A 12766-nucleotide genomic window follows, 5' to 3' on the forward strand; every position below is an offset into this window, starting at 1 on the left:
AAAGGAAGGAAGAAATTTAAGAATGCACTTAGAAAAATTATCTAATTTCAAGCCACACAACAAATATTTGTGGAGTGCCTACTGTGTGCACAAGTTTGAAGAAGATAATATGGGGCAGATTAATTATAGCTATTATCGTTATGAATGCACTGTTCTGGAGAGGTTAATCTAGAGATGGTGTACAGGAGGGAGTGCAGTCAGAGTGATAAAAGACTTTCACAATGATTGAAGGGCCCTGACTGTATTGTGGGGGTGAGCCAAACTAAAGAGAACTGTCCTAGGGAAACCTAGTATTTAAAAATCATTGCTGGGAGATTTGGAATTCTTAATAGAAACTCCAGGAAGCCTGAGGCATCTTTGCAATATGGAAATGGGAGGAAAGAAAATACCAATTCCTGCCTGGGAATTGACCTTTCCTTAATGATGTATGACCCATGCTTCAATTCCTTGAGGTTTAACTCCCCACCAGAAACATGGGGAAGTCTCCTCACTGCTCAGTCTGGAAGGCCGGTGCCCAAGGAAATGCACAAAAGCATAGCATGACTAATCAAATGGAACAACAACAACAACAACAACAATCAAGCACTATGTAATCTGTAAGAAGTAAACCACAGTAATCTAAATTTCAGGATTTTTCCATATTACTCAATCCAGCATTTAATTCTTGGGCCTTATCTCACTTGACAGTTTGATAGCGTTTAACACAGTGGATCCCTCCTTGAGACTTTCTACCCTTGGCTTCCTGAATACCACTCTCTCCTACCTTACCGAATGATACTTCTTAGATTCCTCTTCTGGATCTTTCTCTTCTTCTTGACCTCGAAATTTTGGAGTGCCCTGCTCTCATTCTCTCTGGTCTTCTCTGTCTTCATGCTGTCCCCGAGTCATCACATCCAGGCCCATGGCTGCAAATGCCATGTTATTGACACTCTGATTTACATCTTTAAGTTTGACATCTCCCCAAAGCCCCAGAGTCATATGTTCATCTGTGCACTCAGTATCTCCCTTTGAAAGTCTAGATGTCTCAAAATGAACATGGCCAAACTGAACTGAACCCAAACCTCTTTCCTCCTATTTTCCATCTTGGAAAATACAACCACCTACCCTCAGTTTTCAGGATGAAAACCCCAGAGCTAAGTTTTTCTTCCCATGGAGGCCTATTTTTGTTCCGAATGTGAAAAGTGAGGAGTCAAAAGAGTATCTTTGAATAAAGAGAATCTGAAGTATCACACCCACCCATTCTCTCTCTTCTCAAGAATGGGTTGCCTAACATACCCCATGCATTTGACTGATAGCTGTTAGGCATGGTGCACATGGTGGATTTAGACCCCAATGGATTCGGCACAGATCTTGCTCTCACAGAGTTTACAATTAATACCTGAAGACATAGATGTATGCCCAAGACAACTCAAAAGTCTTCTGACTCAATACAATTTCTCTGAAAGGGAAATATCTCAAAGATAATGGTTGCCCTACACTCCTTATCCCATCAGATTCTAAACTATAGATGCCCCGGGGGCCCATCTTCAGATCTCTAATTCACTGGAAGAAAAGCAGGGACAGAGAAAAGGTTTAAATGCTCATTCTAGAAAAGCAGGGAAAGTGTGCTGGGTCCGTTAACATTTTTCAGACTGACTATCGAAGTCAGTGAGGTTGGGTGGGGTTTTCTGTTTTCCTGGATACTTAGAAAGATTTTTTTTTTCTCCTCGTTTACACTCACTCAGCAGTCACTGAGTACCTATTTGCAAGGACTTAGATGCTAGAGATTAAACCGTCATTAAGATAGATTCTCTGTTCTATAGGAGTTTAAAAGTCTAATCAAGGGGGAAAACCAAGGAAATAAATTGTGCGATGCCAGGGCTCAGATGCACTGAGTGAAGATGGGGGACACAATTGGTGGTGTGGACTGTGCCACCTGGTGGGCTCAAGGCAGGTCTATGAAGAAAACGATGTGTGGCCTCGGTTCCGGGCGGCGGGACAGCAGGGACAAAGGCAAGAAAGTGTGAAGCAGCAGGGCCTATTCATGGAACTGCAATTCTCAGCTTGAAAGTCGCCCATGAGGGAGGCATGTTCAGAGGTGAGATGAGGATTAGGTCACAGGGATCGGTGTGCCAAGCTAAGGGACTTGGACTTTATCCTATGCAAATGGGGAAGCCAGCGAGGTCTCTAACAGAAACCATAATGTAATTAGATGGGCCCTTCTGCAGATCACAGTGACAGCTGTGTGCAGGTGAACTGGACATGATTAGCAGCGGGGGCAAGCTTCCTCATAATGTGACTGAGCGTAACCGAACCTGGAACGGAGCGTTCAGCATTTTAACATATGTCATGGGCCTTTGTCTTTGTCTGTTTGCTTTTAGGCCTTTATAGGTTTTCACATGATTAGTTTGCTTATGAGATTTCAAACTCCGCGGCCACTTATTTTATGATTTGACGTTGATTAAGTTACTTAATCTGTCTGGTCCGATTGACTCATCTGTAACACGAAGAAAATGGAATATTGCTTCTCTTACAAAGTTTTTGGGAGAACAAAGTAAGTTTTTCCATGTAACAGGCTTAGCCGTGGCATGTGTACAGTACAGAATTAAGTAGAAGTTATTGTGAATATTATTTTAACTTAACAAAGCTAATCGACAAGCACAGGTTTTACTCCATCCAGGGCTGGGAACATGGCTGTCCTCATATTTTTCGGGGCACTTAGTGTCATAGTAGATTGTGGATAGTTTGAAGAAGGAGAAGAAGACTTAATTAGCACGCTAAATCCCAATGTTAATTCTCAGCCTTGAGCTGGAAAGGAAATTCCCAAATGAAAATTTAAAATGCTGTTAATGGCAAAGGGCAATTCTGGGTTGGTCGAATCATGCCATTAAATGAAATAATCATGCCCTTTGGCCAAGAGCTATGGAGAGACTGTGGTCACACCCGGAGATACTGAATGACCCTGGTGTCCTTGAGGTAGATGTCCTCTTACTAGATGTTTTGCCTTTGCTTTTCTGAAGCCTGCTTTCCACTATAACCACACTTCCTGCCCTTTTTAAAATACTATAGCAGTTGCTATATTGCTTGCTTTATATCTACTCATTTAAATCTCACTACAATCCAACGATAATAGTTATGTAGGTAGTGCCATTATTATTCCCATTTTCCAGATGAAGAGACTGAGGCAGAACAAGGTGTTTGATGCCTAGCCTTCTGACTTCAAAGCCTTAAGAAGCTTCATCACTTTATTATAGTGACTTCTTAAAATAGTACTGGGTAGGGGCGCCTGGGTGGCTCAGTCTGTTAAGCATCTGCCTTCAGCTCAGGTCATGATCTCAGGGTCCTGGGATCGAGCCCCACACCGGGCTCCCTGCTCCGCAGGAGGCCTGCTTCTCCCTCTCCTACTCCCCCTGCTTGTGTTCCCTCTCTCGCTGTGTCTCTCTCTGTCAAATAAATAAATAAAATCTTAAAAAAAAAAATAGTGCTGGATATATAGATACACACACACACACACACACACGCATGCACGCACACTAGTTGCTCAAAAATCATATAGAGGTATCCCCTGCTTTTTGAAAGTTTGAGTTATGACTCTTAGCTTTTACAAAAGGCCTACATTTGTATTTGTTCACTAACTGAAAGAAATTCAAAGAGGGTTTCTCACTTTTACAAAAAAAGGCGAAAAAAGTGAAAATAGTGTTCAGTGTTTGTTTTGCAGCGAAGATATTGTAGAGGCAGCAGCACCCCCTGAGCCGTGAGGGGGGCCCTGCCCCTCCCCAACCCACACGCAGTGTCTGAGGACCGAGCCACTGCAGCTTTGAACTGTGCCTGTGAACATCTGTGTTCTAGCTTGATTCATTTTGTGCATCGTTAGCAAGATGATGTGTCTTAAGGTATCAGAAAAGCCTGAGAGAGGTCAGTTTTTGGGTCTGGGAATGCTCGAAAAATCTTTCCATATAAATTAATGATAATAGCTTCTTTGCTTTACACCATTTTGGCCTACAAAAGGTCTCAAAGGAACACTACTTTTGGAGGGGGCGGGGGTTGTATTATTTCACTTTTGGGTTGACTGATTGAAGAGTGGTTACCTTTAGACATCGAGATACTCATTTGCACCTTACAAAAACCCACTTAGTTAAAAAGATAGTATGCTTTGAAAATGCTAGAGTGTAGCCAAATATCAAAATTAGAGGTATTAGCATGCTAAGTTGAACCACCCCTTAACCTATTGATTACTAAAACAGAAGAAAACAGCACCTTTTCAAGGTTTTTTTTTTTTTTTTTTTTTAGAGTAATTGGATTCAAATTCACATCTGTAGCATTAAACTAGTGTTTTCAACCTTTTTTTTCCCTCCCAATTGTTTAACCTCCATCTACATCTCTGGCATAAATTTAAGCCTTTATTTGTGAATATTCGGATAAGCACTTTGCCTCCACCCGTATTGTTCAGGGCCCTGCATCATTGTTACAGCTGTAATTGTAACTATCAAGACACAGTTCTTTGTAATTAGAAAGTCAAGATGCTATTCAGCAGTGTGCAGCACAGGCTTACATTTGTTAGGCTATTAGAAAAAAATGTTTACAGAGAAAACAGTGTCATTGTTTAGTGCTCTTAATTGACCATCTGCCTGGTAAAGAAATGTCCAAAGAAGGATAAATAAGACTATAGTACACTTATTTATTTATTTTCTTTGTGCAGTGAGGAAATTGGGGAACGCAACAGCAGAGGCAAACCAGAAAAGACATTGCTAAATCAGGCTGCAAGTGAAATCATGTCATGCATGCATTTCTTTTTTTATTTCTTTCAATGTCAAGACAAAGACCTATGGCCTCGTCAGAGTTTGTTTAAGAAAACTGTTTCCGATTGCCCTTGGAGTTCCAGGACAATACAGTTCCCACCTCTGTTTTCCCCCTTCTCTCCCACTAATCTTCTGTGCGTGCCCCTCCGCTCTCACCGTTGCCTGGTTTTCCAGTGTGGTTCCTGCAGATGAATGCCTCTCCTCTGTACTTTGGCTTAAGCCAATTCTGTTCTACTCTTCTTCAACTAGGGAAATCTTACTCGTTCCTTCCTTCAAGAGTTAGGTCACGTACTTCTCCCCATCTCAAACCCTTGGACCATCCAAGAAGACAAAAATCTCTCCCTTTGCTGACCTTCTGTGGCACTTACTCACTTGGCAATGGGAAGTGACCTGCCTGGCACGTTCTTTCCTTATTCAGAGTGGGCAATGCCATTTGCATCCTCATATACTTTTGGTTTGACTCTCCCCTTAGATTCTAAAGTTCTCTTCCTAGAAGCATGTCCTTTGAATTCTCCCCAAAATGCCCATAACGTTTTCTTCATTTGTTTTTTTAATTCCAAAAAACAGGAGAACACTTGGGGCCCTTTGAAAGGCCTACCATTCATCTTTTAACCAAGCCAGACAAACTCGGGCTGATTTGACCCCTTCGAGACATGTTTCAGTTCTCTTCCATAAACATACTGAGGACCTGTGAGGTGCACCTGCCCAACCTTCTCCTTAGCAGTGGGGATGCAGAGAGGAATCAGATGTCCTTGGTTGTCTCAAGGAACTCACTTCCAGGAAGCAGTCTCTGGGGGAGTCATGTGTCAGGGAGAAAGCTGTGCAGGAGGAAAACAGGAAATGCATGAAAATAAGAAGGTACACCTCCTGGAATCTGATTCTAATTCACCAGAGTTCATTTTGACAAGGGCCTTTCTATAGTCACCAGAATCCCTGGTTCATATTTGATGGGCTTCTTCTTCTATTGTGTCACATTGGCACGTGTCTTCTGGAAAAGGCTACACTGATTGTTCTTGCCAGGAAGGAAAACAGTATGTGGCACCCAGGACAGAGCTGGTCCCAGATTCTGTAATTTGGGTCCTATTCCATGCCCAAAAAGCAAGGAGCAGCTGGTCTTGAGGAGATTGTCTGTTGTGCTATATGGATGTCCTTCTGCCTAAGGTCTGAATTGAGTTTCCTCCCAAGACAGTGAATGACCAGGCTTATGCTCTGGGACCTGTCTATTCCAGGATCACAGATGGAAGCCCCCATTACGGCCACACACAGATTCCCCACAATATGGAAACCCTTCAAGCAGGAAAGGGAACAAAAACACAAAATATGACCTGACCCAATACCAGAGAGCTTTTTTCCTGCCTCACATTTTAGTGGATCGCTCGGTTTGCTATTTCTTCTCTGTAGTTTTCTGGAGACAACAGAACCTGGTTCACTGACAGATATTTTTTTAAGACTCATGGAAACACCTTTTATAATACCATCTCTGATCTGGTCTCCTTCCAACTCAGTTGTTCTTGAAGCATTTTATACACTTTATGCATTTTATGGTATTTCCTAGGTAATGCTTCCACCACTGACGAGCTGTAATGGAACTGACTACACCTGAGTATAACTTACTGTTACAGGTAGGGTTTTACTTTCCTGCTACCCTGTTGCCTCAAGCTGCTAAAAGCCAGGGGGCTTTTGCTCTTGTGGTATATCCCTGGAATGTTCTTCCCAGGGTGGCCTCATAACTCACTTCCTTTATTTATATTAGATTTCTGTTCAAGTTCCGCCTTGTCATTGAGCTCTTCACAATCTCCCTATATCAAGAGTAACCCTCACCCCAAACCTGTGCACGTCTTATATCCTATATCCTGTACCCTGCTTAAATTTTCTCCACAGCTATTAACATCATCATAGCTATTAAATTATCTCCCCTTTCTAGATTTAAGCTCTCCTGCTGGTATATCTCCAGGGCATTTTGTAGGTTCTCAATAAATATTCATTTAATAAACTAACCCCTTTTCAGAGATTCTTGGATCGTGCCCTTACAGAAATTGCATAAAGTACAGAGTTCTATAGAATTCCTGGGCTTTGGATCCTATGTGGGCCACTTAGCAACCATGGGACCATGAGCAAGTTGATTCCCTTCCTTAAACCTGCTTCCTTAGCCTCAGCAAAGAGATAAAAGCATCTACTTCTTTAGAGCCGAGGTGAGGATATGATGAGAGAGGGCTAGGAAAGCGTTTGTCTCCCACAGCAGGCATCCAGTATGTGTTCCTTGCTTTCCCACTGTCCCTTTGCTCTGTTCGAGCCCTCCCCTCCTAATTTCTTTCTCCCACCCCCTCCTTTCTTTTATCCTTCCCTTCCTCACCTTTTTTTTGGGGGGGGGGGCTTCCCCTTCTTTTCCTGCCTCCCTTTTGTCCCTCTGGACTAGGTGTGGGGAAAAGCCTAAGGATTCTCTTTCTGCATGGGCCTCAGTAGCTCTTCAAAACACACACATGCACACGCGCGCACACACACACACACATACACTACTTCTATTCCTGACTTTGTAAAAGGTTTGCAGTGAACTATCTTGATGAACATGTTTGCCTTTATTCACTTCTTTCTCAGCCGAAACTTTCTGTAGTTCCTCAGTTTTTCTCAACTAAGAATCACATGATAAAATCCTCCTTTTGAGGTGTTCCTGGATAAGGTTGTTCTCCTCTTCATCCCTTTATGCTGGGCTAAAAGCACATAGTCCAAAGGGATCCATGGAACAACAGAACCTATCCATGTATTCAGGTAGAGGTTATCATTGCTTTGGTCATAGGGAACATTTAACACAGCTTTTTCAGTATTATGGTAATCTTAACCCAGGTCAAAGCCCTTACTTTATTGGACTATCAGAGAGCATTATTTCCTATATTTTATAGTTAGAAAATGAAAATAAATTTAGACAACGGATTGGCCCACACAGAAATACAACTGCACAATCCTTAGTCCTTAAAATAATATCTGGAAAATAGCAGATCCTGGTCTTAATGAGGGTTACAGAAACTCAGCTGCACTGTCTTAACCAGATAAAGGGGGGTTTGTCAGTCTCATAGAACAAGAGGTGCAGTGACAGATCATCTAGGGCTGGTACTGTGACTTAATGACATTTTGGTGAGGGTTGCAGCTTCTAGAATTCCTTGCAGTTCAGGCAGAAAAAGGAAGGAAGTGATGAGTTCTTCTTTTCAATGGTCCCAAGTCTCGTTGAGCTAGTTACCTCACTGTTCTCTCAAATGCAGAATGTCTGTCTCCTGCAGTGCGAAATATTAGCTTTCTAATACTGATTTTATCTATATCCCTTTCATCCCAAGTCATCCTCTTACTATCTTCAAGTCCTGACTTCCTTTACTGTTTACTACTAGATCCTCAGCTCTAGCACAGAGCAGACACTGAATACCTATTTGTGAAATAAATGAACAAATAAAATATTGAGAAGGAAGTGCCACGTTTTGATATCTGCAACATATGGACTAATTCATTCTTAATTCTCTTCTCATACCTAAAGTGCTTTTTTTAAAAGATTTTATTTATTTATTTATTTATTTAGAGCAAGGGGTAGGGGGGCAAGGGAGACAGAGAGAATCTCAAGCAAACTTCGCTGCAGAGTGCCAAACCTGACGTGGGGCTCCATCTCACGACCCTGAGATCATGACCTGAGCCAAAATCAAGAGTTGGACGCTTATCCAACTGAGCCACCCAGGTGCCCCTTCTCATACATATAAAGCATTTTAATACATTGTAGAAACAAGAAATGATTTTAAAATTCAGTACCAATTCAGAATAATGGATCCAATATTATAGGAACAGATAAAAGTTCAGGAACACTTAAGAAGTTCTGATGACTCTGCACTAACATTTATAAAATCATTTATTTTGTATTAGGCATTATATTAAGCCATTAAAATAATCTCATTTAACCTCCACAAAAGCCCAGTGAGGCAGGTTCTGTCACAGCACCGTGATATGGTTAGGAATCTCTAGGCCATCCAGAACCTGTGGAAATTGGAGCACAGATTCCAAGCCAGGGCAGTCTAAACACTCTGTCCACATGCATCCCACTAGTCTACAGCCCACTGCTTGGTGTCCCCCAGAGCACCTGGTACTAACTGCATTACACTTGTAGATAGATAATACTTGAAGGAGGAATGAAGGAGGGAGGGTTAAAGAGGATAAGAATGAATGAATGGCTTTCTGGAGAGCCAACGTGTAAGTTCTCTTACAATTTAATACCTCATTAAGATCATTGTGCTATCATCTTGAGATTTCAGCAAAATTTGGAATTTCAGTCCCCTGAACCATTGGGTGCTCCCACGTCGCATGAGTTAATCAGACCCAGTAGCCCTTGCAAGTAGCTGGAGAGTGTTTTTGCCATCAGATGTTTTTATCCCTCTTCTGAGGAGATCAAGGGAACCTGAAACCATGTCAGAAACTAAACCAAAAGAGATACCTAAATTAGCAGTGACCAAGCAGGTCTGACATTCTCACAGATCTTTAATGTTTCTTTCTGGAAGGCTGGCTGGAGGCTGGAGAAAACAGCAACACCCCAACATTCAGCTCACACCAAGGGGCCTTTGCCTTTGCTGTTCCCTCTGCCAGGAATGCTCTTCCCTCAAATCCCACAGGATCTGGACAGATTCCCCAACTGCATTCAGGCACCTGCTCAAACGTCGCCTCAACCAACAAACCTTCCCTGACCTTGTTTGTCACTTTTCACCCTGTGACCCTGTTTTGTTTTTTCGTCAGAGCCATCATTACCTCATCAAATACTGTATATTCATTTGTAAACGTTCATCTCCTCCCCACTGGAATGTCAGATCTCTGAGGCAGGACTCAAGTCTCTGTTGTCCGCCTCTGATTCCCAGCACCCAGATTTATTGTTAGCTTTTCAAAGATGCCCCCCAAATATCCACTGAACAAACGAACTAATACTTTAAACAGAATGCTTGCATTCTAATAAGAAAGATGCCCGCTTCTCCCACCTACTGAAGGCTAATGACCTCTTAATTATTCTGTCCAAGAAGTGCTTGGCTCCCCGACAGGTCCTGCCTCTCTCCCTTCACCTCACCCCTCCTCATGTTTTAGCGGGACTATGTTCCCTTCAGTACTGTCAGCATTTTTCATGGGATGGATTCAGGAAGCTGTTCTGACTCACACAAAAGAGTACTTTAAGATGGGAAAAGGCTCTTTCTATCTTTGCTGGGTGATGGCATAAGATCTTTATTAGGTCAGTGCCTCGCACGAACCACAAGCCTCTTAGGGAAGTAATCTGTCCAGCTCATCCTGTCACTCTTCAACTTAGTGCCACTCAGTAATGATGTGCTCTAGCTGTCATCTCTATTATCCTGCTGCAGTAAAGCGACCACCTCCTTCCATCTTCCTTTCATTTGGAGTCCAGTTTATCATCTTCGCTCAGGTGTGCTTGTTAGTTGCATCTGAGAACCCACAAAGGGCTGGCCATCCACATAGTTATCAGGTGTCACTTGCATGAGAGAGTGTGGCAGTTAGTGGCCAATACTGCTTTTGGTTTTCATGTGATGACAGAATCCAACAAACTTCATATCAAAACAACAACAAAATCTCATTGGTATCATTTGGGAAAGGTTGCAAGATTTATGTACTTGTGTAGTCAAAGCCCCTCCCCCAAATCTCTTTTATCTTCAATAGATCTTGTTTTATTTTATTTTATTTTTTTAAGATTATTTATTTATTTATTTATTTGACAGAGAGAGAGAGCGCGAGAGAGGGAACACAAGTAGGGGGAGTGGGAGAGGGAGAAGCAGGCTTCCTGCCGAGCAGGGAGCCCGATGCGGGACTCGATCCCAGGACCCTGGGATTAGGACCTGAGCCAAAGGCAGACGCTTAACGACTGAGCCACCCAGGCGCCCCTAGATCTTGTTTTAAAGGTACCTGCCCATTTATTGTGGATGACAGACTAATAAAAGGAAGTCATTTTAATAAACACTTCATCAGAATATCCCATCTTCTAATGTGGCAATGTGAAATTTCACCACTGGAGGAAACATTTAACATTCTGACTATTTTAATACTTCTAATAAATATTTGCAATCCCTGTGATAAAGCATCCCAGTAGAAAATGCATTTCCTCCAAAATTTATGTGGCTCCTGGCAGGTGGCCATTTTCTAATTTTCTGTCTCACTTACATACATTTATTATAGATTTCTAACTACCCCTTTTTGCTCTGTGACTGGCTCTGAGCATTGCTGTTTCCTCTGACTAGGAATGTGTGTGGTTAAAATGGAGCATGGTAAACAAGAGCTTTCTGGTTTGCAAATTGGACGGTTGGTCATCACCCTTTAGGGGGGGTCCCTTAGGAACCATTTTATTCAGCCCCACAGTACATTTGAATCAAGTCTTCGGGGTCCACATGGAGCTTGAGAATCTCTTCTTAGTTCCTCAATGCAGGGAACAACTGGGGACAGACATGAGGGTGGGATTAGGAGTGGGAACTGGGTCATTATTTTGATCAACTAATCTGCAGGTTTACTCATGGAATGCAGGAGAATTTGCAAAGTACTTGTTAGAGTAATAAGGCTTAGAGAGATAGCAGAAGTTAAGTCAGGTTAAGTAAACCATACTTTTAAATACAAAGGGAAGGGAACTATTTAAGAAAGTTCTGTTGTAGATTTGCTCGAAGAATAAACAAATAACCTTTAAAGTGTGTCATTCCCCATCCATGTATATTTTTAATCTTTTTAGACATCTCCATGAACAATTCCTGGGTAGCCCTCAAATATTGCGAAACAAAGTTTGCCATTCCTGCTACTTCCTCTTCCCTACCTTCAGACTTACTCAAAATCAAACCCCTTATTTGGATGCTGGACCTCACCTAAAGTCATTGCCATTCTCTAATCAGACAGAACAGAAATATGAGGCTTTTCCAGGCATTTCCCTTTTATATTATCCCAAAGCCTTCTCGTCCTACCTATTCAGTGTCTCTTAACTCATTTCCTCCTTCCAATCCCACTGACGCTGCGCTAGCCCAAGTGCTTAGTACTGCTAATGACCATTATGTCTTATGAATCACTTAATCAATGCATTAGCTCACTTAAGCCTTCCAACAGTCTTCAAGAGTCAAGTGATAATAACATCCCCATTTTACAGACAGAATAAGGCAGAAAGTCTCAGTGACTTGCCCGAAGTTATTCAATGAGGAGGTTTCAGTGCTGGGTTTTGAACTCTGATAATCTGATACTGGAAGTGAAGGTCTGAACTACGGGGCTCTGTGCTGCTCTTGTAAAACTTCAGTTCTTCTCCTGTCTTGTTTTATTTTGTTTTATTTTGTCTCTCCCATTTGTCCTTTACTGTTTCTGCCATGGACTGTTTGTGGAAATATAGGTTCATGTCACCACCTGCAAAAGCTCTGATGGGTCCCTCATGCCCATCATTGATTCATTCAATCATTCATCCATCATTCATTCCTTTATTTCCTTTATTTGACAAATATTTGTTGACCACACATTGTGTAGCAAGCACAGTCTAGGTATTGGGGTTATTGCAAAGATAAAAACCATCCAAAGTTCTTGGCCAGTGGGTGACAAGTAAGGAAACAGTGATACGACATAAGCTTGGGTAGTGGTAAGTGCTATGAGAAAAGATAAAGCAGAGTGACGAAGAGAGAGGGAGAGAACTTAGAGTTTTAGACAAGATTATTAGGAAAGGCCTCTGAAATGAGTAACATTTACGTGTAGCGGGGATGCACTCCAGGCCCTGGGGGGTGGGGGTTGGGGGAGGAGGAAGAGCATTCATGAAAAGCAGAAAAGCAAGTGCAGGGTGCTTGAAGCAGGGCAGTGCTGAGCCCATCCACAGCAGCAGGGAAGCCATGATGACAGGAGTCAGGAGACAGTGCTGAGAGAAGAGAGACTTGAGGGCCTTTCTAGACCATGGCACTTTCTTGGGAATACTCCTTTCACTCATGCACATGTTTTCAACCTTCTTGAAAAGGGAGTCACAT

Source organism: Neomonachus schauinslandi, chromosome 10 (assembly GCF_002201575.2).
Source record: "Neomonachus schauinslandi chromosome 10, ASM220157v2, whole genome shotgun sequence".
Taxonomy (NCBI): domain Eukaryota; kingdom Metazoa; phylum Chordata; class Mammalia; order Carnivora; family Phocidae; genus Neomonachus; species Neomonachus schauinslandi.